Raw genomic sequence first — 25,051 nt, 5'->3', positions numbered from 1 at the left:
AAAATAGATTCTTTGAGTACCCTCAAGGTGTACAGAAATGAAAGACAGAATTATACAGTTTCTTGGTATCATCTTTATCAGAATAGGTAATTTTAAGTATCCTAGTAAGGTATTCTTTCACTAGTCCCTTAGCAAATTACTTTGTACTACATTGCAGACAGGGATGCCAATTGGTAAGAATATCCATGTAGTACAACATCACAAATGATGATATATTCTCTGTCTGCAGCAAGAAGCAATCATTGTACGATAACTAGAAAACAGAATAATGTCCCTGTTCGTGATGGTGCCTCAGTCAGAGGGGAAAACAATCATTAGCTGCTGTGATGATACAATACATTTGGCAGTAATGACTGAAGAGAGCATCACTGAGATTAGCTGCACCAATGAGTGGTTGTGTCAGTACTTGATTTTTATTTTTTTTTTAACATTTTTGCATGGCAGAAAATGAATTCCTGAAGAAAAAAGTGTCATGAAAAAAAGTGGTGGATAGGAAAACCCAAAAATAAAATGAAGCACCATCTTGAAGAGGTTGACCAAGGTAGATGTACAAATGTCTCAAACATGGAAAGCTCACTGAAGCACAAAAGCCTAAAACTGGAAAGAAAGAAGTGCACTAATAGCTGATGGGAGAATCACTGACTTTTTTGAGGCAAATCAAAGTCATTGTGAAACATCTGGCAGCTGATGTTAAACTTTACCCAGTGACTGGCTAAAGAATCATACTTGGCTTTCTCCTTCAGGGAATTAGCCACAGAAGATGTAGCTGTCTTTATAGTATTCAAGTTCAAAGTAGACATGGCTATGAAATTAGCTAAAAAAGAGAATAACCTGTAAAAATGAACAACAGAAAAACTGAAAAGATAAACTAAGTCTCAGGATCATACTGGTTGTTCCTGGTTGAAATATTTTCTTACAGAAGTATATACTGGGGATTCAAACTGTTTCTAAGTGACCCTGGCCTTGAGATGATGTTTGTTTCCCAAACTCAAATGTATAGAAGAGACATGACCTTTTTGCCCTTGAGGCAAATAAAGAGCTGAAATTGGATTCTGTTAGTTTTGTTTTGTTTTTCTTTTGCACTCCACATAACAGAAAACTACAAACTGGTCCCTTTCCAGAAATACTTTGGATTTTATTACACACAGCCTATATGGTTCTTTTGAGACTATCATCAACTGTTTTTAAACTTCCTGTATCTGTGTAATTTTTCTCTACTTGTGTGGGGTTTTTATGTTGTCACTGTTGTTGTTTGTTTGTTTTGTTGTTGTTGTTTGGGTTTTGTTTTTTTTTTTTCCATTTTCAGTTTCAAGGCAACAAAGTCTAGTATGTACAGTAAAAAGCAGTTTCTGACCAGGTCCATTGATAGCTGGTCATATTTCTTGTGACTCTTCTATAAATAAGGGGGGCAAGTGAAAAGATTTACATAGTAATTTAGCCAACATTTGTTATGACTCGACAGGTATTGTGCAGAGTACAAACAAGTCTGCTGGCTCAGAACTACATATATCACACTGAAAACCAAGGAAAAAAAAAAAAAACACCAAACCAACCAAACAAAAAACCCCACCATCAAACCAACCTATTAGATACAGTTGTTGGTTGTTCAAAGAAGTAGGCTTAGGACAGGTCAGCCTTTCATTAATTTGGTGACTGAGGAGTATACACTTTCTTATAATTACCTGAAGGTTGTATCTAAAGTGAATTGTTTTTTGAGTAACTGCTCTTGGGAAAAGAAAAATAATCTGTGGTTAGAATGGGGAGATACTTCTTACATACCTTTTTACATCGATCCTGATATTTCTCCATAGTACAGTATGTACACTCACTTATTACAGTTTATACTAACTAAGTGATACAGGAGGCTGTGGAGACCTACTGATCAGGAAGAGCACCACTAGTATTTAACCTGGCTATTCAGAAAGGTTTAAATAAGACATAATATTAATTTAAACAGAATGTTAAGGCACTCCAAATCCAAAGTGTGCAAACACCACTTGATTTTCAATCCTTGATTATTAAGTTTCATTTATGTCAGAGTGGCCATTGACTTAATTGCAATATTCTAAACTCATAAGTAGTCCTTGTTCAGAAAAGGCATTGGGACATACCTGGAAGAATATGTTGCTAAACATAAGACTGCTTAGCCTGTGAAGCCTCAGCAGAAAAGCCATTAATCTGTGAAAATGGGGCTCAGTTTGCAATTATTTTCTGTCTGTCTTGATAAAGGTGACTTCCTTGAGACTCCTCTATCTTTATAATGTGCCTCAATCCAGTCATTATAATAATGAATTTCCAAATTGAAAGGTTGCTGAATTCTCAGCTAAGCTCCTGCATTTGTAATCAAATACATTATGATCCACTGACTTAAGACCATCTTCGTAGGATGCTATGTAGATGAGCTATGAAATGGGAAAGTCTGCTAATGGATGAAGCATGCTTTAGACTTAATCATTCGCGAGTGTGTTGTAAGTTTGGGGAAAAAATGGCTCATTTGTTTTTCTGTGCTCAGGATTTAATGCAATGTGTTTGTGTACACATTTTTAAAACTGAAATTCTTCTGCATTTACTTTAAAGGAGAAAAGTATGGGTCTTGTAAAGAATGTCACAATGTAATTTCTAGCTCTTTTCCTATTGAAATATATGGATTTATAATAGTGTGAATTATATTGGTTAACACACACTTGAAGATTATTTAAAGACGGTGTTTTGGCTGCAGAAAACTTGCTAATCTAGTTTTAAAGACTACTAGAAGCATATTTCCAGCTTCAGAAGGTAGCTTCTCACTGCTCAGGCAAACTAGATTCATCTACAATCAGATTTTCAAACAATCGTCTTTCTGCTTAGTCTAAGAGCATCAAAACCTACTAAGACCAGTTCACACTAGAAGAAACCAAAGAGATGCTTTTTCTACCTGCAACATAATAATAAAATTTTGTGAAGTGCAAGTAATGAGAAATTACATTAAGCCACTTCAGTGGTACAGAACATGAGTGCACTTGAGTAAGGTACAACATGGGTGGCACATGGCTGGCCTGTGTAAAGCGTAGAAAGGAGTCAGCTGCTCTGTGTGAGTCAAAAAAAAAAAAAAAAGTAGGATTTGTAAACCATTGCCAAACTGATATAATGACAGATAAATAGTCCAAAAACCTAAACTTTAATTTCAATGCCTGAAAAATTAGATTCTGTGACTTTATTATTTCCTAAAAGTATGCCATTGTTGCGTTTTTCTCCTTTTCATTCTGGCCAAGAAAACATGAGTGATAGCTGAGTATCAAGTCAAATTCATGAGTGATGAAGCTAATGACCAACATGACAAGGTAGACCTTGGAAGGAAATTTTACAAAATATATATATATGTTACAAAGTCAAAGTACTCCAAATTCGATAAGAAAAGTCCTTAAGTGTTCCATTGTGATATTCATGGTAGATACATAATACAAGCAGTAGATAGATACATCTTCTAGTACAGAAATTTTTATGCATCAAACAGAAGATTAAAAATTTACCCTCTAAATAAGTTTGTATCTACTATATTATGTCATAAAGCTCATCAGCACACCCACAAAGGAGCCTAGAGAGACAACAACAGGTGGGGAGCTCTCACAATCCCCTTCTGGGCTACTCTCTGGCCCATCACAGGGTCCATCAATCTAGTAAGAGCCCATCTGCACAAGCCCAGGAGGAACAGAGAGTGGAAGGTGGCAACCCAAAGGAAAAACTCTTGAGGAACGACCACCTTGTCCTAGTCCCTCTCTGTGCTGTTCCAGCAGAGCCATCAGCCCCAGTCCAGGTGTGAAACCCATCCCCATGAGTCATGAGATTCAGCTTTACCTTTCAGACTAAGGGGATTTGCTGCCTAAGGGATGGATATATTATGGGGTGTGGGGCAAAAGCAGTTTGGGATTGCACTGGACTTATTACGGGATATTTAGGAAGGGAAGCGAAATTGGAATAAAGGAGGGGGGTGGGTGATTACTGGAGAAACAAGAGTGGGGTCATTCACTGGGACCAGGGGAGTCATAGTCACGAATGTGTGTGTGTAAAAGTCTGTACCAGCAACTGCAGTAGCCCTCTGCTCTCAGAGGTTCTTACGTCTGGGTGCCAGCCACTGGGGAGAATGGGATCATGGGACCACCTACTGGGCAGACTGAGTGTTTGAGCCCAGTTGCTGTGGGGATCTCTCTTGTGTGTGTGTATATATATATATATATATATATATATACACACACACTTTTTTTTTTTTTTTTTTTTTTTTTTTTCACACTAGCAGACCTTCATCCTACCCAGCCAGAGAGATGAGCAGGATGAGGCCATTAGTGCTGTCTCTGTCCATGTGGGTGCTCTGAGAGTCTGTCTGTGATCTGTGTGGCTGGTCTTATATGTCTGTGTACATGTAACATGTAAGTATGGTTTTGTGTGTGTGCCTGCTGTGAACACATCCTCAGCCTTGCTACTGGTTGGACCTGGGGACATCAAGAGGCAGCAGCCTTGCCTCTCAGGCTGGTAGATCTGACATTATGTATTTTAATCTATCAGTATCAATAGGTATAGTGTAGAAAACATAGGTTAGCACAGTCACAAGTATATATTGATTCAAAATTCAAGACTTGTTGAATGTTATCTTACATTAGAAAAAAAAAATGCAGAGATATTGGAAGGTAATGTCTGTGGTACAAAATGACTAGCTCCCTAAGATATTAATTCTATGGAAGAAACTATGTATGATGGAGCCAACATACTTTGTGAGACAGCAACTCTGGAATATATATAATAATAAAGAAAACCACTGCTCATTTATAAATGTAATGTAAGGTGCATTTACAAATTGATGTATAAGGATATCACACTACTGTTTAGAGAAAGCATCCAAAGCAAGTCTCAGCATGACAATACATAAGTGTCTATGCACTGGATAAATGTTTACTTCCAAGTGCTGATCACAGAAGTAAAAGTATCTTTTTAAATTATTTCCTGGAATTAGAATAACTGAGCTTTGCATATGATAAAAATATAATTGATAAAAAAAAATTTCAATTTAACAGACAGTCAGTAAAAGAAATCTTTGCATTAATTTAACTCAACAAAGTTTCTATCAGCATTCTTACATAAAGCAGGAGTAAGGTGAAAAAGAGCTACTGAAAGGCTCCTTAAAAGATCATTTTAAAAATGTATTAAAAATATGAGAACTATATAATGGATATTAAAATGGTGAAGAAAGCTCTCACAGATGAGGAAAAAAACCCAAAGACAGTGACAAGGAAACCCAAAGTAGAAGTGTTTTCCTTTTAAGTAATTAATATTTAAATAATAAAATGTTGCAACTGTTATAATCTTCAGTATTTCCAAGTCAGTGGGTAATAAGAATTTTTTTCTTTTGTTTTCTTCTCTTTTTTATCTTCTGTTTCTTCCCTTCTTTTTCAGTCTTCTATAAGATTCCCTTTTCTGTGCAGAGTCAAAACTTTTTACTACCCCTTATTAACAAATTTTGCTTCAGAGAACAGATTCTAGGTTAGACCATAAATCATAAGAGATAACAATGAAAACATCCCTGTGAAAAACTGCTGGAGAGGAGAACTAAACCCTGCAGAGCTGCTTCTTGAGTAGAAAGGTCTGAAACAGCCACAGATTGATGAAATGAGATCCTGGCATTGAACCATAATGTTTTCATCATTACATTTCACTGAGGCACAACCAGCGCCTTGAAACGCTGCAAGGCAGCATATGATTGTCCTTCAATGGTTGTCTTTCACTATTTTATACCCTTAAATGTGTCCCACTCATTTTTCACACCCAAGGAGAAATGCAAGCTTCTCCCCACCCACCCCTATTGCCACCAGCAGCTTTGAAATGAATGAGGAGAGGTGGATGATAGCAAGTGTTAGTTCACATTCTCCATTGCATGAGCTTTTGTGTCAGACATTACACAGTTAACTCCTGCAAAAGAACTTTCCTTAGTCTTGTCTACTTCACCATTTCTGTAATGATCTCCAAGTTTCCTTGCCAGCATCACCACTGAATACAAAGAAGTAGAATTATAGCTCCAAGGTTTTCTAAGAAATTATAGAAAACTAGTTAACAACATGAACAGGCACTGAAACAAAACTTGTTCAATATCTCATAAAGCTAAGAATAGTTTTGATGACTGGAAGAGCAAGGGACCTATTGGACAATTTATATGATAACTGAAAATAAAATTGCAGTGCTTATGATAAAAAGAAAAAAAAACTACAACAAATATTGAAGCTCATGCATAAAATGCACTTGGTGCTTCAGTTTGCTGCTGTTAGAAAGCATTGGAATAATAACACAAGGATTAGGTAAAGAGGAGCTAAACCATGCAATTTTCAGCAAGATATTTACATGGCTGACATGTATTGACTAATCACATTGCATCATTTTTGCAAGCTAGTTTGTAAATGGTTTCAAAAATGAACACCAAAGAGGTTGTCAGACACTTATAAGTGGGGTTAGGCACCTTATATCTCAAAATAACTCGCATATAAATGTTCCATTAAAAAAAGGACGGAAGAGGGGGTGGAAGAAAGATGTGTTTCCTACATATGTCTAGGGTCATATAGCAGACCTTTAAGCAGGAAAACATTAAGAAAACAAAACAAAACAAAATAAAACAAAACAAAACAAAAAAATCAGCAGATTCCTTACAACATTCTTAGTTACAAGCCTAAATAACTAGTCATTCAGAATGTCACAGTCATTAAAATAATAGTAAAGTAGCTTCACTGATGTGAATAAGAAGGAAACAAGATTGCTGCCCTAAGTCTTTTATTTGCACCTCTATCTGTCCCATCTTGTCAAAAGGATTATCTGCAAAGATGTTAATGCTCTCCTTTCTTTCTAAAACATGCAGTCTTATTACAGTTAATACACAGAGACATCCTCATAATTGCTTCTTAACACTGATGTGTCTGGTGAGGGATAATAGTGAGCATCCGCTCTGTCATATCTAAATATAGAGTTAAGTCCTTCAAGGAACTAGCCATCTGCTACTCTTGTTACATTTGAAATAAAGCCTCTTCTTGTAATACTGTATCACCAGAATCAAGAAACGTGACATCCAAATTAAACATTTACAGAGACATAACACTTCTAATCCCAGAAAGTTTATTCCATTGCTGTCTACTGTATAACAACTCACGAACACTTCAGGAAAAGAATGGTCATTTTAGGCTGGAAGACGATGCTTGCAGAAGAATCAGTGGGATTGATTTGGCCATACCTTATTTTAGAGTGGAATTCAAAACAAACCTAGGTATGCTTCCTGACTGAAAGTCCAGTTGTCCAAAGATCTGTCCCTTGACACTGCCTGGATCATCTGGACTCGAAGCAATGCCAAATTAATTGCATAACTGCATGCCACCCAGGGTTTCTGACCCCAGGATCACAGGCATGGTGGAAGAGGTATCTGCTAAAAGTAGAAAGGAGAAAACTTAACCCTTCTTCAAAGGCATTATGAGGCTAAGTTTTAAAGCAGCCTAAGTACTGATTTTAAGATCTTTCCCCCAGATTATGCTCAACTAAGAAAATTAATCTAGAATTTCAATAAAAGAAAAAAAAAATTAGGAGAACCTTTGGGAGGCTGAAAACCAAAACTTTCAGAATTCTGATAATGTGTATTTTATTTTCTTAAATATGTGCAATTAATCTTTGCCACATCAGGTTTGCTCTTTCACCCCTAAATTGAACCATTAAAATTTTCTTCTATTATCTTTAGATGGGAAAGGTGCATCCTCTAAGTGAATTAAAAAAACTTGACAGGAACTTAATATAACTCATACTACCTTCCAGTGTAAGTGTAAATTCCTAAGAGTCTTAGTGAACAAAGTACACATTTGACTTATGCCAAAAGCAAGGACAAAGGAGTTCAAACAGACCCTGGCTTTTCTAGCTAAGAATCTGGCTTAGGAATCTAGTATTAGCATATATATATATAGGTATATAGATACACCTTCTTTAAGGTAAGCATATTATACAATTAACAACATTAATTTAAACTTCCTATTCTCATATAGGCATTTGTCTTTATTCCAGTCTGTGGGTGGCCACCCCAAATTTACACACACTACATACTTTGAAAAAAGAAACACACCCCTTCCCCCCTTCAACAACATTGACAGTAATCTGAATATTATGCATGTAAAAAAAACCCATTTATTTAAAGAGACTTATTAACATCAAAAGTGACAAGTTATAAGATTATTTTATGTTTAAAAAATTGAGAAAGGCGAGAAATATTAATTTAAATCTGAAAATAAAGGGTCAGATTATGACATTGATCTCTGTTAACTTGTGCTCTTTAAAACCTAGATTCCAAATGTATTTTCTTTCTTTTTGCTATTTTAGCTTCTTTTAGTAGTGAAAATACTGAAAATTAATTCAAGAATCAAGAAAATATCTTCATTGACTGAGTTTCTTGACAAACAGACATTTCTGAGAGATTCATTTGAACTAACTAAACACTACATTTTCAGGTTTCACATGATTCTAGGAATAAAAAAAAACTCCCAACCTCTGCAGAATGCCAAATATGGTTCAATTAAATTACTCTAGTATTTCTTTTTCTTCTTCTTCTTCTTCACTTTCTCTTATTTATCATTCGCCACCATTGTTGCCATTGTCATAACTATCATCAAAGAACAATAATGTCCATGTGCAGGAAGCAATTGTAAAATTTGAAAACTAAGAGAAATGAATGTGTACCTGTTTGTGGTGACATCATTTGTTATTTTGTTCTTCCAATTTCAGCTAACAGAGAAAACAACTAGACAAACATTTAAGAATACATATTGACTGAGATTGCTTTCACCTAAAGCTGTGCTATTTAATTATGAATTGAATAGCATAAAAGTAAGGAACAGACAATGGTATGACTGTGAAATAGATGTTCCTAACTTCTAGATTTGTAGGCCAAATTTTTCAGACATTTGTTTTCACCAGTACTGGTTGAGAATAATGGAACTGCATAAGGACTGAACACTCTTACAAAGAAAGCTCCCGGATTGCCTGTTAGGAAGTGAATCAATTTCCAAAATGCTGAGTGCCTAACAAGTAATGCCAAAAATCAGTGCAAGCTGCTGAGATCTCTCATTGAAAAAATAAAACAAAAATAAATTAGTCACTTTCTATAGACACTAAATATAAAAAAATAAACTTAATTTGGGATTTTTTAAAGAAATGTAAACCTTAGTATGAAATTTTTGCTTCCTTCTAGCTTGACATTTTATATACTTCTAACTAAGCCCCTTTACAAGACATTTATTCTTTTCAAGACATAGATGGCTTCACTAATGTAGACAGAACTGTGATGACACCACTTTGAAGTGCTGAAAACAGCCTATCTATATAATCTCTCTTTTTCTGTGGATTAGCTGAGACAGCTTTCGCTAATTCATGTTCTGATTCTAGCCAAATATTGGGATAACAGAAATGTTATATTAAGTTTAAATTTGGAAAGACAGGTGGAACTTTAGTATTGGCTGCATATTGAAATACAGCACAGTAAATCCAACTATTTCTTCTGGTAACTGTAAGGTAACTTCTGATTAAATTGACGGGGGGAAAAAAAAAAGTACAAAACAGAAGCAGTAAAAGATTTTAGTTTTGTGCTTTCTGTAATTGCTGACATCCCCTGTTTACTAGTGCGAAAGTATGGAGAACCCAAACTAAACAGTCTAGACAAGAAAACAGTTTCTATTTCAAATAACAGCATTGGAAAACTGTTTTTGTGCCAAATTGGAAAAAATTACTGCTTTAGCACAGCCTGGGGGGAAAAAAAAATGCCTTTACCATTCTTGCTGCTTATTCTAGACTTTTTTACTAGAGGAAATTAATTTTATTCTGAGTTTCAAATGTATTTCATCCCCATCTTGAGCTGCTACAGTCAACAAGGATATGTCTGCAAGTGACACTCATGTTTGAGTTCATTGTTTTCAGTTTGTGTGTTACACTGTGTTAAGGTGAGTCTTGTAAAACTAGTGATCCATATATCAGAAGAAATGCACAACAGGGACTCAGTTTATAGACTTAGATACAAAACCGTATTTAACCTATGGATGTTTAACTTAGCATTTCTGGTGACATCACCATTCTCTTCTTCCCCATCGCATCATGGTCTCATAGAAACTCTGGTTGAGCAGTACACCAGGGATTCTTTTACATCACCTGTATCCTAAGGCATTCTGACAAGCGGTGATGTAGTGTGTTCTTTCAAACTTCTTGTAAAGACACTACAATCTTTAAATAATCTATTTGAACACTCAATAATCTCTGACATTTTCCTGATTGCCTAACTTAAGTTCTCTTGCTGCAATTATTTTTGTCCCGAAGATTTGGAGAACTGATTACTGCATTTATGTTTAAAAATTCATATCTTTAAAAAAAAATCTCCTCTACATTCTTTTCTACAGTTAGGACATTCCCTGTTCATTACCATTTGCCACACCAGCAGCATTTTCTAGACTCCGACTACAATCAGAAGTATTACACTGTGATCCTCTGAGATATATCCATTTGACTGTTTCCCAAAATGTGATGACAAAAATGGGATTGAATGGGATTGAGTATTCCTTGAGACTTACACTATTAGACAGAGGAGGACTCCTTCTTGCAACCAACAAAGAACTCTTATTCATTTGTCCTAGTGTAATGTCTTTTTCTCGCTGTCTCTTTTTTTTTTTTTTTTTTTTAATGGTCTTATGACAGTGCTGATCATTATGTGTTTTTTACTCATGAAAGCATTGGATGCAGCTGATCAGTCCTTTCTAAGTTTAGAGGTGTGTTTAACAGTGAATACATTTTAATCTTTCAGTGTGGAAGGCATCAGCCTGCTTCCATAAAAGAAGTGAAGGCTCTGAGATCACACTGTCTGTAAGTATGAGCTCACAGGTCCCAAGAAGCTATTTGATCTACTGACCAGCATGAAGCAAATTTCATAGAAGGGTAAAAATTTTAAAGAATTTTATGTCATTATAAGTGTGATGCAAGTATGTAGCAAAGTAGAAAAAATAAAGGAGCTAGAGTATTATAATTGCTGAAAATACTTGAGCATGATCTCTTATGATATTAAACATCAGTGAATCTACCCACACTAGGCATCACCACCGTCCTGTCGAAAATGCTCAACTGCAGAATTGCTTCAATATTTAGAACAGCCAAACATAATACAAGAATAAAACAGATCCAGTTAGTTCTGGTACCAGTTGTTTAATATTTATTTGCAATATTATAATTATAATAATTTTGGTTTTCTTATACTCAGCTTTCTTTATAGTGGCATGTATTTTTGTCAAGGATATGATTTCTAAGTTGGGCAGATTAATTTTCTTCAAAAGTTTTCTTGCTTTCACTCTTTTATTTTCTCCCCCCTGGCCTGATGAGACCTTAGCTGCTGACCCAGGTTATCCCACAGCACTACTACATTTAGGAATATTAAATACTGTCTGGAAAACTGTAGTTTTAAGATCTCAGGCATACTGAATTAATTTTTCGTGCCTGTCATAATACAAAAATTTCTGTTGCCAATCACATCTCTCTAACTTACATGAATTTGAATTTTCTCTCTTGCCACTGTGCCTTTATTCCAAGGGCTGTTCAAGATGCCTTCATTAGACCTACTTTATTAAGTTTATTCTATGTTGGAAAGTTCTGTGAAATTCTATACAATCTGTAAGGGTTGTTATATAAGTTTACTTCAAAGATAATGGGAAATCGATGTTTGTGTCATTAAGTTGAAATTGTAAACACAGAACTTTAATAAGAATGTGAAATATATCGGGACTTGAAATCATACAGGTGAATAAGGACATAAATACTTAGAGTTAGCTGCTGCATGTATAGCATTTTGTTAAGAAAGAAGAAATGGAAATGTTGTAATAACCTTTGCACCATTATTTCATCTCTGCCTTTAAATTAAAATAAAATCTCTGGGAATCTTAAGAACACCATCATCCAAAATCCTAGAAATTAATAAAGAAATCTAGAATAACTTGCAAATATTGAACTGCTATCAATCAAGCAGTTTCCCCCACTATATAATGGAACACCTTTATGAGCTTACTCTTTAAAATATAGAACCCCATTACAGAATATGTACTAGTGCTTAGCTCATTCCTGATATGAGCTAATGCTAATGTGATAACTTCTACTAACTATATCTTGGGATCAGTCTTTTCTAAGGCTACAACTGCATTACACAGAAAACTAATAGCAACATATTGCAAGTATAATGTAGAAATATCAACTGCTGGGAAATGAGATCTTTCCGGGTCAGGAATAATGCCCTTGCTATGACAGAAGAGGGTAAAAAAATGCATTGAAATTGATCAGGTTTTGCCCTATGTTATTAAAAAAAAGATCCTATGCAATGTTACTGATAGCAAATGGAAATAAAAGTGTGAAGCCTAAAAATATTTGGGGTTATTTGAATATTTAACTATTTTATTTTCATTCTCAGTATTACCAAAACAATCACAGCATTTCTGAGAGACACAGTGAGACACAATGATTCAGGGCTGTCTACATCAGAGTACAAGGACCAATTCTAAAGGATCTTTTTAAAAAACTGTTCCACTGAACACCAGAATATGAAAAATATTTATTCCTTTTTTGACTTATGTTCACTGATACACCTTTAGTACCCTTTTCCCCCTAAATCCAGCTTTTCAGTTTTTATGACAAAAAAGTCAACATATCTCTTAATAATGAATTTGAAATATGCCACTAATAGTTAACTCAGAGTGCTGGTGTGTCAGCTAACATCACATTTAGTGCCATGCACAGTAAGATTTTTATTGGCCTGCAGCAAGACTTTTTATTTTTCCATTTAAAAGTACATTTTGAATGAAACTCTCATCCATTTTTTTTCATGCTTTCTACTCACTGAAATACTTGGAAAATCTGTTTTTAAATCTTCTGTTCGTACAATATTATAAAGCACTAGTGTTTCCCTGCTTTCCTCTAGCTTATCATATATAGAAATAACTCTTGATACATGGCATTTTGTAAAAGCCCATTCAGGTACTGAACATCTTTCCCATTTGGCAGTTAGTCCTTAAAAGCTACATCCTAATAAGAACTTAATTATATATTAAGTGATGCAGTGTGTAATTTTTAGGTACCTACATTCTTCATTAATCTAGTCTGCAGTGTTAGGTGCACAGAATCTTTGGCAGCGATGTTGCTCACAGAGGCACCCAACACCTCCCAATTTATTAAAGAGTCAGAGACTTTTCTTTAGCAATCAAATTTAAAACTATTCTTTCTCACATGGCAGTATCCAAAGTGCACATATTCAAGTCCCAGAAAAAAAGGTGTAGTCCAATTTTCTTCATTCATGCTGAATGACTAGTGCTTTCTGCTGATAAGAAGACGTGTAACCAGTAGAAACACTGGTATTATGTATTCACACAGATTTAGGCCTTCTGAATATTGTCCTTTCCACACAGTTAAACAGCTTCAGAAAGGAAAAATGCCCTTTGCCCAGCTTAGTAACCAAATTGTTTGGCTCTTTTCTAATAAGTAGGAAATATAAGTTTGAAATCTTGATGCTGAAGCATAAAAATAAATAAGGATTCCTGTAAATACTTAATATTAGACGTAAAAATAAGTGTGCTTTAACAAGTTTGGGAATCCACGCAAGCATACAGGAAAGTTTCCATGCTGATTAGTATTATATTGTACATCATACTATCAGCTTACATAGTGTATAGTGCAGTATAGTGTAGTGCAGTACACTGTAGTGTAGTCTAGTCTTTCCTGGTCTAGCAATAGAACCAGATGTTCCTTCTCTAGGAAAACATTAAACTTAAGAGAAAAAAAAAGGTGACATATACTGGAAAATTCTCTATTGTTGTTTACAGGCAGCAGTTGCTATTTTTTTCTGATATCCTGAGCAAATTAAGCATACAAAGTTGGTCTCTCATCTCTTTAGTTACAGGGGACTAGCAGCTGTAGTCTCTGGTCTAGCTAATGAAGGAAATGAGGAGGAAAACAAATTCTGATCTCAACTTTACCTGGACCACTCAGTGAAATATGCAGACAAGTGTTGCATCCAACAAAGCAAGAACATGAAATAGGTGTTATATCACCTCTTAACATGCGTGTTTTTCCATTTACATCAAAGAGAATTACACATATAGACAGAAAAGTTTAACATAAACCTATGAAAGCAAAGCAATTAAAAGTTTTACTTGAAATAAAATTCCATCTTTAATACACTCCATTTGGTATAAGTTTAACAGCACAGATGGTATACTACTTTAAGTCCTTCCTTTCTGGTGTTGTCTACAATAGCTAATTGAATTAAGTTTGGTGGGGTTTTTTTTGTTTTTTGTTTTGTTTTGTTTGTTTTTTGTTTTTGTTTTTGTTTTTTGTTGTTGTGGGTTTGTTTTTGTTGTGTTTTTTTTTTTTTTTAATAGAGGGCATGGAAGAAAAGAATCCGTGTGTTTGTCTCTCTAATGAAGTAGAATATTTTCAGGGCATGTTTCATAGATAATGGTTTTGGTAATTGAAAAAGACAGCAGCCATGATCATACTGAAACTTTGATTCAGAGACACTAGGTAAACATTTATAGCAATTATATTGTATTTATTATCTCTGTACATTTTATTTACGCTGTTGTTTAAAGTTTATTGTTCCACAGTTCATTCATTTACCAAAAATAAAAACCAAAGTATTTTCTAGTTTTGTAAAAAACTTAAACTCTAAAGGTGTTAGTTTTCTACAGTTACTCTCAGCAGTTGAAGCAAGGCCTGATTTTTATTTTTAAAATAAGTATATTGATTTTTTTGTGGGTTTCATTCTGATACAATTTGGTATGGGTTATGTTTTAGTTCACATCTGTGAAGCAATGAGAAACTGTTTTACGTGTAATCAAATCATGCTAGCTCTCTGGCCTTACTCTGATCCTGGGTCAAAGAGGTCAAAATCTTGCTAAACTTTTAAGTATCAACATATTGTTGCCTAATAAGTGTAAGACACATCTTGAAGCATTTAAAGGCAGTTTTATCCTCTCACTAAATAATAAAAAAATCTTATGGACCATAACTCATTGATAGAAGTATCTTCCAATAGTATTCCCTTCCTTTTCAAACTGAATTTTGATGCTTATATTTTTCTTCAAGACTTTTCAGGTATGTCACTCAAGGAGTTTAATACACATATATGATGCAAGTATACTTAACTACATCATAAACAGAAAAACCACGAACAACAAGTTTTTCCAGCTGAACTTCATTTTATTTTTAGTTTTTTCAGAAAGATTCTCCATTTCTTTTGGCTTGATCCTGAAAGGTAGTGATTGTTTCATAGAGAAATGTCATTTTAAAATATTTTTAGAGTAATCTCTTAAAACATGAAAGAATTTTAGATATTTAGTCTCATGAAAACAACAGATGTTTGGTGTTTCTTCAATGTTAACAGAGAGATCCTTATCTTCTGAAGTTCCGAGATGCATCTTTTGCTAGAAAACACTTATTGTCAATAATATCCTGGAAAAAAAAAAAAAAAAAAAAAAAGGAAAATAAGCCCACACGTGTAGTTGAACTACCTCATAAAATTGCAAACAAGTGAAACATTTCTTATTTCATGGACTTCAGAGGCAGTTTTCTTTTTTCTTAAGATATACATGAAGATTTTAGTTTGCATGTTTTTATTCAAAACTATGGCTTTGGAAAAAAATATAATATTGATAAAATACTGAAATATATAAAATAATTTTCTACACCTTTTATATTTTTGGAAAGTAGTAGACATAATAAAACTATATCTTCAGGTAATCTTTTAATTTTGCTGATCCAGTTTCCCTTGCCTGTAAAATGGAACAAGCGTTACTTTATTATATATTTTGCTTTGTACTCAGATACTTGTATGAGGACTAGCTTTGACCCTGAATCTGCAAACACTATTTCTTACAGGTAATGTCTAAGTTTAAGAAAATCACTTTCACAGCATATTCTTAGATAATATTGATATTTGGCAAATTTTGGTGAGATTGGTCTGTCTCTTCAGAGGTGTTAGATGATTTTGGGGTATGTTATTCTTGCAACACCAAATTATCCTGGCCAAAGAGTGGTCCTCTGCCTGTAAAAATCATGCTTCAGGAATTCTGCATAGATAAGACAATAATTATTATTGTACAGAAAAAAAAAAAAGAGCATAAAAAATATAGCTCAAGGGAACAAAAGAGGGAAATTACAAAGAAATATAACTTAAATCAATGACTCTGCCAGTATTTGTTAATAGGCATGGTTCAAGTATCGGTAGAAACTGAGAGGCTGAGAGGAATTCCTTTACATGTCACAGAAGGAATTATGGCTCTAATTTCAATAATATGAAAATATTTTTTCCTACTTAACAGCCCTTCTGCAATACTTGCACGAGTCAACTGTTAAAATCAATGCTTATTTCTCTGTAGTGGCTTATTGTATTTTTAATTGAATCCAGATTTATAAATAAATAATCTCTAGTCATGATCATGCAATAAATAATCCAAACAATAACATTCTTACAAGAACGCTAATATTACATTTGGAATATAAGGCCTCTCCTTCAAATATCTGAAAATAGACCTGGTTCATTTCTATTTTCTGTAAGATTTATCTCTAATTTAAGACTGCATAACTTCCTGGAGGTTAGCAAAGGGTAACTTCAGTGTAGTAAATAGAACTTGTACCATCCAAAGCCCTTTTCTGTTTTTGGAAATCCTTTGCTTCTTACTTGTTGGACATTCTGAACTGCATCTTAAGTTTTATATTGGAAATGTTTTCTCTTAGGACTGGTAATAGTAGACACTTCATGAAAAATGAAATTATCATGAAACTAACCCACTTTTCTACATCTAAGAGTGCCATGTTTGTTTCCTTATGCTAAAGACAGTGAATGTTTTAGACCAAGACACAAACCTGTTAGCAAACCTCAGCTCTTGAGCAGTTGCTTATTAAGAGAAATGTGGTAATATTAACAGTAAATATAATTTTTAATCAAGAATATTAAAAATTCCAGCAATGTTCTTACTTTATTTTTTTCTGAAATCAAACATATGGAGAACTTCAATTTCTTAGCAGAATTTTAATAAAAATATTTTTAAATGTAAAGCAATACTCCAGCTAAAAATTATTTTGCAAGCAGTACTATACCAGTACTTAAGTCTTCAAAACTTATAGTGTGCTGCTTTCATAGGGTTTTCAATGCTAAGGCTTTCATCAGGCCACTTTGTAGATACTGTAATAGAGCTAGAACTCTGTTACTAGTTTAAGTGCTTCTTTAAAAAAAAAAAAAAAAAATGGCATTCAGAGTGCACTATATGAGTGCTGAGATTTGAACAGTAAACTAATTCCAGTAGGTAGCAAATGCCACATGTAGAGAAGTTAGCCGTAGGGATTGTCTTTATTGTGCTATTGGCATTCAAAGTCATGTAAACAATTACCTATTTCAGCTGAATGTCATCTAACATATGGATTTAATAGCTTTATGCCCATTTTAAATCTAATCAGTCTTCAACCTGGCTGTCATTAGGTGTGAAAAATCAGGTTTAAAGGAAAATAAAGTAATTCAGCCCTGAAAGGACATTCAAGATAAAACTTGAGCCCTAACTTGTTATATTTGCTAGAGAAAGACAAGTTTTCCTGGCTCCATTAACAGTGCTTCTTAAGGGCCAGCACACATTCCCTTAAAGACTGAATTTAATTTCTAAAATCAGCAGGTTGACAAGGATGCTGTCACAGCTGGAGGATTTCACTTCAACATTTTTCCTTCCCCAGCCACACTCAGTTAATATTCTGGTGCAAAGCTACCAGGTGGATGGAAGCAAATGGGTCTGAGAAACAGTGGGTTCACAAGCATACTGAAGACGTCCAGACTAATAAACACATAACCATTTCATTGAAGAAGGCACTGCTGTCTCTGTCTGAAAGACAGATATATGAGCTACAAATCTATGTTGAACCTGTTTGTTTTGTTTTGTTTTTTTTTCCAATCAGGAAAAAATAAATTTCCTTATATGACTCTTTTGGTGGTTTTGTTTGTTTGGGTTTTTTTGTTTGTTTTTTTAAGAATATGAATTTTATTTTTTTTTTCACTCTTCTGATTGTTATCAAAGAGGGTTCTGTAATGTTGTCCCGTCTGTCCTGTCCTAACAGATGGGATGAGGAGTGAGTTAACTCTGAACGCGACACACGCCCTGACTCAACAGATGAGATCAGGTGTGAGTTAACTCTGGGTAATTCTGTGCAGCAATGTGAAGTGAATGACAGACAATCACTCCGGGGGTCCAATTATGAACTTACTAAAAGCCACATGGTGGTATACTAATTACAGCAACTAGTGACTTGGCAAAAGTGTGTTATAGTACCACAAAACTTATCAATACATTGACTGCAAAAGCCATTCTAAAAATGGTGGATTGGCAACAGTTAGTAACTGTAATGCAAAACTTAACAAGACTTTAGCAGCAGAACTTACAATGATATTACTTTATATGATTAAGAAAAAGGAAGAGAGAGAGAGAGAAGAGGAAAGCTAAGATATCAGAAAGAGAAAGGGAGAGAGACAGAGAGTAAGATATCACCACTCCACAGGTACATCAGTCCTGCGACGACTTCTGGAGGGGGGGATACATTGAAGATTTACATGCTGCCAACCTGTATCATACGTGAGGTTGTTTTATAACCCAGTTCATTTACATGTGAGATAGGGGAAGGCAGGTCGTCTCCTGCCTCTGCTCGCTCTTCATGCTGATTAGGAAGACTCTTCTGGAAATGTGTCTGGGGTCTTTAAACTAGGGGAAAGTTCATGGTACTGACCAGAAGTGAGTTGTCTTGCCTGTCAGGCGTAGCTGTTGGTTTGTGGTTTCTTCTGGTAGCTGGTCGTCTGACAGATGGTTCATCTCTATCATCTCAATTAGGCCGTGAGACCTTTTACAGCAACACTGTTAATTGCCCTTATCTTACAAGGTGTCTACCTTCATGGCCATAAAACTTTGGGAAAGATAAGACGAGGTGTCATGTATTTTTTCCTCCCAAACTAACAAAAAACAGGTGTTTAAGGCATAACAAGGTCCTTTGTTCTGCTAAGGATGGGGGGTGGCTTCAAGGTTGTCACAAAGGTAGCATAGAAAATTCTAACTAGCATTTTCTAAACCTGCTAAATACTAACAACCAAGTGTTTAACAGAGCCTGTTTAATGTCCCTGGAAGGTGTGTTGGCTTTAGGAAATGAGAGGCTCTGTTTTTCTAAGTATTCACTTTCCCAGCTGTAATCAGTGAGTAGTCTCAATGAAGCTGCTTAATTTAAAGGAAGTTCTATATGTAAAGTTGAACTGCCGAACAGAGCTGCAGAGGGACTCAAAAGATCCCCAGCTCATGTTACAGGAGATAAGTGAAAATACATTCTAGTGTGTTTGTGAAATTAAAACTTTGTCTTCATCCTGAGTTTTTTACAACAGCTGTCTGAAAAATTGTTCCTTCACCTGTAAGAGTTAAGAGATCCTAATTCTAGTTCATCAGAATTATGGCAGAAACTTTGCTGATTTTATGATTTCATTGTTCCAAAATCAGGCCCAGAGCTAAAAACAGTGGTCACAAGAGGAAAAGATAATAATAGTCTCTTTTTTCCTGTTCACCTTATGGTTGGAGAATTCTTCCAGGGTTACACTTCTCTGTCAGAAAAATTTAAGCCAATTTTTCCCACCTTCCAGAAGAATATGCCCACCCTTTCCTTAGGTTCTGACATAGCTCAAATACATCAAACGTAACATCAAATACAAGTTTTATGTGTGTAAGGGTAGAGGGGGAGTAAATATGAAAAAGATTTACTTCTGTGAATTGGTCCCAAATGAATAGAATCTGCCTTCTTGAAGATTTATCTACACCGTCTATAGTCCTTATGCATGCCATGCCACCAGTAATCATGGACATACAGATTAACAAGATGCTGGTTGATCCATTTTCCTACACATAAACCTTTACTGACATGCTCAAAAGTATCTCTCAATTTTCAGGCAATGATTTGTCCTGGAGCTTCCATAGTCCAGGATATTTCTGCTGCCAGAAAAACTCATGTAAGGAGCCTGTGGCAGCATGCAGTTTCTTTCCTAATGACCTTCTTAGACTCAACTACTGGCTGTGACCAAAGCATGGCTTTGTAGGCCAGTGTTACAGGATGCAGCAGAAGTGTACTCCATACCTGGGTCAAAAACTGTTTCATATTAAAAAAATAACACTTTTGTAAACTGCAGCATTGGTCTTCCCTCTGCCAGCTATATATCCAGTGCTACTAAGGATGGCACATTTGAATGTCTCCAGTTACATGTAGTAAAACCCACATAATTTCTGCCTGGAGTGATCTGATCACTATCTTCCAGATGGAAATGAACTTTTCTTTGCCATGCATCCAAACATACATAAATCCACCTTCTCTCCCAGATTATGTCTATATGTTTATTTTGCAGAGACATATAGAGAAACACTAGAGATTAGAAAGGAATTTTCTCAGGGTTCAAAATATAGTCTCGCATATGACTGGAAAATAACTTGAATGCACAGAAAGCCTTAAATGCTGCGACATCCACATGCCCCTTCAATATCAGAACAACGAAAAGGTTACAAGAATACTAGTGTTGCTTTTGGATGATGAAAACAATAACTTGATTCCACTGTCACTTTGTGACAAGCATTGAGTCACTTGCACTTCTTGAAGCTGAAGTTCTACTTATGATTTTGCATTGGTTGAGCCCAGACACACTGATGTGTGCTCGACTGAAGAGACAGTAACTGACTTTGTACCTCTTAAGAAACTATTAGATCTAATAAAAAATATTACAAGGTTCTGACATAAGACTGTGAATGTTGTCACATATGGCTTTAAACACCCTTTTGAGCATCATTTACAATTAAAGAAACAAACCAAAAAACAACAATTTTTTGCTTAAACCACAGAAAAGAAAAACAAAACAAAACAAAAACCAACAACATATAAATTGTATTATGATTTTTATGGCCTAAACATGGTGTATATATTTCCATTCAGAATTTTTGTATCTTGAAACAAAAAACAGACGTTGGTTTTTTCTTTTTTTTAGTTAGATATACCGAACCACATGTTGTGATGTTGCCCTGTGCAGAAACAGATACGAGTTAGAATTACAAGAAATGTCTTTAAAGATATATACAGTTCCAACAGGATGAGGGAATTAATCTTTTTTTTTTTTTTTTCAGATCCTTTCAGTGGCTAGGCCACCTTTCAAGGTTATGCTTTATCCTGATTTCTGAGGTCATTTACATATTACTACAACTCTGAAAGCAAACCAATAATACCTATCTCAATCCATCCCCCTATCAGCTGAAAAATATTGTAGTAGAAGCAGCATGCTAAAACGAATGTTACTAAAAATGCTTATCTTGATGAGAAGAACAGAAGATTCTTTTCTGGAGGTAAGCTCTGGTAAAAACAAATGCTTCAGAAATATCTTTGCTTTGCAATTAGAGCAAATAGAGTAATGAATAACAATGCAGGAAGGAAAGTCCACAGAGGTATCTGTCATTTCTAAAGTTGAGTTTCCTAGTGAGCTAAACATGTAGTCAGGGTGTCACAAACTGTTTCCCATGGGCTGAGGGCTGGGATCACTGGAGGCTCTCTGGGGTCAACCAGGGCCTGTCCCAACACCCCAGCCTGGAGAAAGGCAGCTGGGAGGCACTGGGACATTGGGCACCTCCCTAGGAGTGGGTCACAGATGGGCCAGGACATGGGTAACTGAAGGCTGGCCCTGCTGCAGCATTGCTAGGGAGGGTTGATGGCCTCAGGGTCTGAAATGGGGTCCTCGGCCATTGACAGTGTAAGGAACAGGGGGACAGGGACAGTAGGTGCTGCAACGCCCTGAGGATCCTGACAGACAGACAGTCCTAATCACAGCCACAAGACTTCCTCAGAGCAAAGACAGTATTTAAGAAAACACAATACTTCTAGGAAACTGTGAGCAACTTATTTTTTATTTCTGAAACATTAGGAAACTTGTTTATTTTTCCTCTAAGGCTTCTTTTACTGTTTCCTTCTTCCCAAAGCACTTTGCTTTTTAAGCCATTATTTTTTTCCCTTAAACAGCTTCATTTAAAATATATATAACACTAACTGTTGTACCATGCTGCTTAAATTATTTACTATCAGTATACTTTATTGAAATGCAAGAAAAAGTTTATTCTCAGAGAAATGAAACAGCTATTAACAGTAAATTGGACTTCATTACATTTTCATAAGTCTTGATTTAAGTTTATTATAAAATTAGAACTTCATTGCTATAAATGCAAATGTCTCCTTCCTAGCTTATTTTATTATTAGTTTATTTTTACAGCCCCCAGTCTTGTCAGAAAATTGTGTAGTTAGTGAATTATTTTTACAAAACACACTGTGTATTCCTTTCATAAACAGTCAGTAAGAAATATAGAATATCTGCTAGTTCAATTATTTTATATAATTATGGCTTTGACAAAATTTATTTTTGATGGATTCAGTTGTTATGCAACTTAATGCCAAAAAAGGTAATGAATGCACTGCTTGCATATAATGAATGCACTAAAAAGTCAAATATCTTAGCCTTTCAAGGGCTGCATTTGGCAGCTGTTGGAGGGACATTTAAAAAATAGTAAATCTCCCATTATTTTTTTCTTTTTCACACACCTTTAAGGATCTGACTAATAAGTTCATAACTACTAAATGAAATAGTGTCTCACTAGTGTCTTTTCCTTGTGTCTTTCACAGGCCTCAAGCAAAACCAAGTTGTTTCATTCAGTGGATTTTTGTTCTATTTTCTGAAATCACCAACCCTGTCAACACATCAGTCCCATGTCCTCTCTGTCATGGTCTTTTGTTATCTTTGCTAGGAGGGGACAACAGATGCTGCATCTGTTCGAGAACTGTATTTGTATAGGTTCACCACCTATCAGTTTCTAAATAAAATACAGTACAAATGCTTCCCAACCATACCTCAGTAGTCTCATCTTTACTCAATTAGCAGTTCTCAGCTAACCAGTATGGACATAGTTTTTCTTGGGATTTCTTTAACTTAGCCAACATATTCAAACATTTTTGCAAATGAATGGAGAATGAAGCACAGAGTAAGATGACACAGGCTAAGGTCTGTGTGATTATAGTGTGATTACATAAACTTTTTTTCCTTGGAAATCTGAATTTGAAAGCTCTGCAGGTTTCTTCAGGTAAGCTTTTCACACAAAACATATCTTCATTCATGACCGCAAAATTAAATAATAGCTATATTAATTATGAGACAGAAAATGTGAAGAGTATGAGTTCTGCAGAAATTTCCTTCCTTCCTTCCTTCCTTCCTTCCTTCCTTCCTTCCTTCCTTCCTTCCTTCCTTCCTTCCTTCCTTCCTTCCTTCCTTCCTTCCTTCCTTCCTTCCTTCCTCCCTTCCTCCCTTCCTCCCTTCCTCCCTTCCTCCCTTCCTCCCTTCCTCCCTTCCTCCCTTCCTCCCTCCCTTCCTCCCTCCCTTCCTCCCTCCCTTCCTCCCTCCCTTCCTCCCTCCCTTCCTCCCTCCCTTCCTCCCTCCCTTCCTTCCTCCCTTCCTTCCTTCCTTCCTTCCTTCCTTCCTTCCTTCCTTCCTTCCTTCCTTCCTTCCTTCCTTCCTTCCTTCCTTCCTCATACTTGTACATTTCTTCATCTATGATTATTTCTTCATCTATGATTAGGTAGGAAGTAAAGATTGCTTTTGTGAGGTCTAGACAAATGACACTTTGGTTATACATTTATATACATATGTTAAATATTTTTAAATTCAGAGTCACACATACTTCCAATACTGGATATAAGTATCTCTTTAGTGAAAATTGGTATTGCTGATGGAATAATTGTCACAACTGTTGTAAAGTTCTATTTCACCTCAACATACACAGAATTGGAATGAAGATGTTGCAATGGGTACAAGGTGAGGGCAATCCTCTAGAATATATAAATGTTTCATTTTATTCCTCTTGGCTCGGAGCCTTGCAGTCTTCCATATACTCAAATTGTTGAAACACTTAGCGTCATGCTTAATTCTACCTATTTTGTTTGAATACCATATTCTGTATTTACCATAGGCATGCCTAATTCTTAAGACTTTTTTGTCTAAACCTAGAAATTTCGATATAGGGGACATGTACAAGCTTTCGTTATTTACTTTTCTTTTATCACATTACCACTTTACATTCTTCTATAGAGGCTACATGGGAATAAAACTGCATTATACCTAGCTCTGACTTTTGTTGCTTAAACTGAGATGTCACACAGTTACAACTGTATCCCCAGCTTTGTTATTTCTGTTACTTAGCAGTTACGTTTGGGATAGAAAAACTCACATACGGAGAAGCCTTCAGACAGCTACAGGGGAAAACTCTCCACTTCTGTCTCTGTTATTGGCTCTTGTGTCTTAATGATACAGAAGACATTGTCTTATATCTGCCTTTTGGTCTCATGACACAAGTTCTTGGAGCAATTTGTAACAGATGAGGTCTAGAGTTGCAATAAATTGCTACAGAGTCATTAACTGATATACTTCTGAACAGATTTAACCATCAAAAGCTGTTTTTTCTTTCTTCTTTCCTGCAGTTCTTCTACACAAACGTACTTATTTTCCTAGATCCAATCTTCTGAAAAAGAATTCCTTGTCCTGAAGAGCAATTTTTACTGAACTGCATTCCTTTTCTTTTTACTTTTCAGTCTTCCTGGCTTGTTAGCTTTTTGCTGTCAGTTCTAGAGGGAGTAGAACTCCTACTTGAAAGACTAGTTTGTGTGTTCCACGCCCCCTTTCCTTGAGCACAATCTACTGCATGAACGGGCCAATGCACAACAATTAGAATGGAACAACTTATGGAGCTATTTGACTTCAATTGCCACTACCTATTTGCAGGTATGAAATGCTGTTAAGAACTTCCATGAATTACTGAAATTCTGGCATTATCTTAAATATGTATATGTACATACATGTGTATATATACACATACCTTTCCATTTATGTATGTAGGATCATCTTTATATACACATATGT

The sequence above is a fragment of the Streptopelia decaocto genome (assembly GCF_964273445.1).
Source record: "Streptopelia decaocto genome assembly, chromosome: 2".
Taxonomy (NCBI): Eukaryota; Metazoa; Chordata; class Aves; order Columbiformes; family Columbidae; genus Streptopelia; species Streptopelia decaocto.
The sequence above is the reverse complement of the archived record's forward strand: the minus strand, read 5'-3'. Positions refer to the sequence as shown.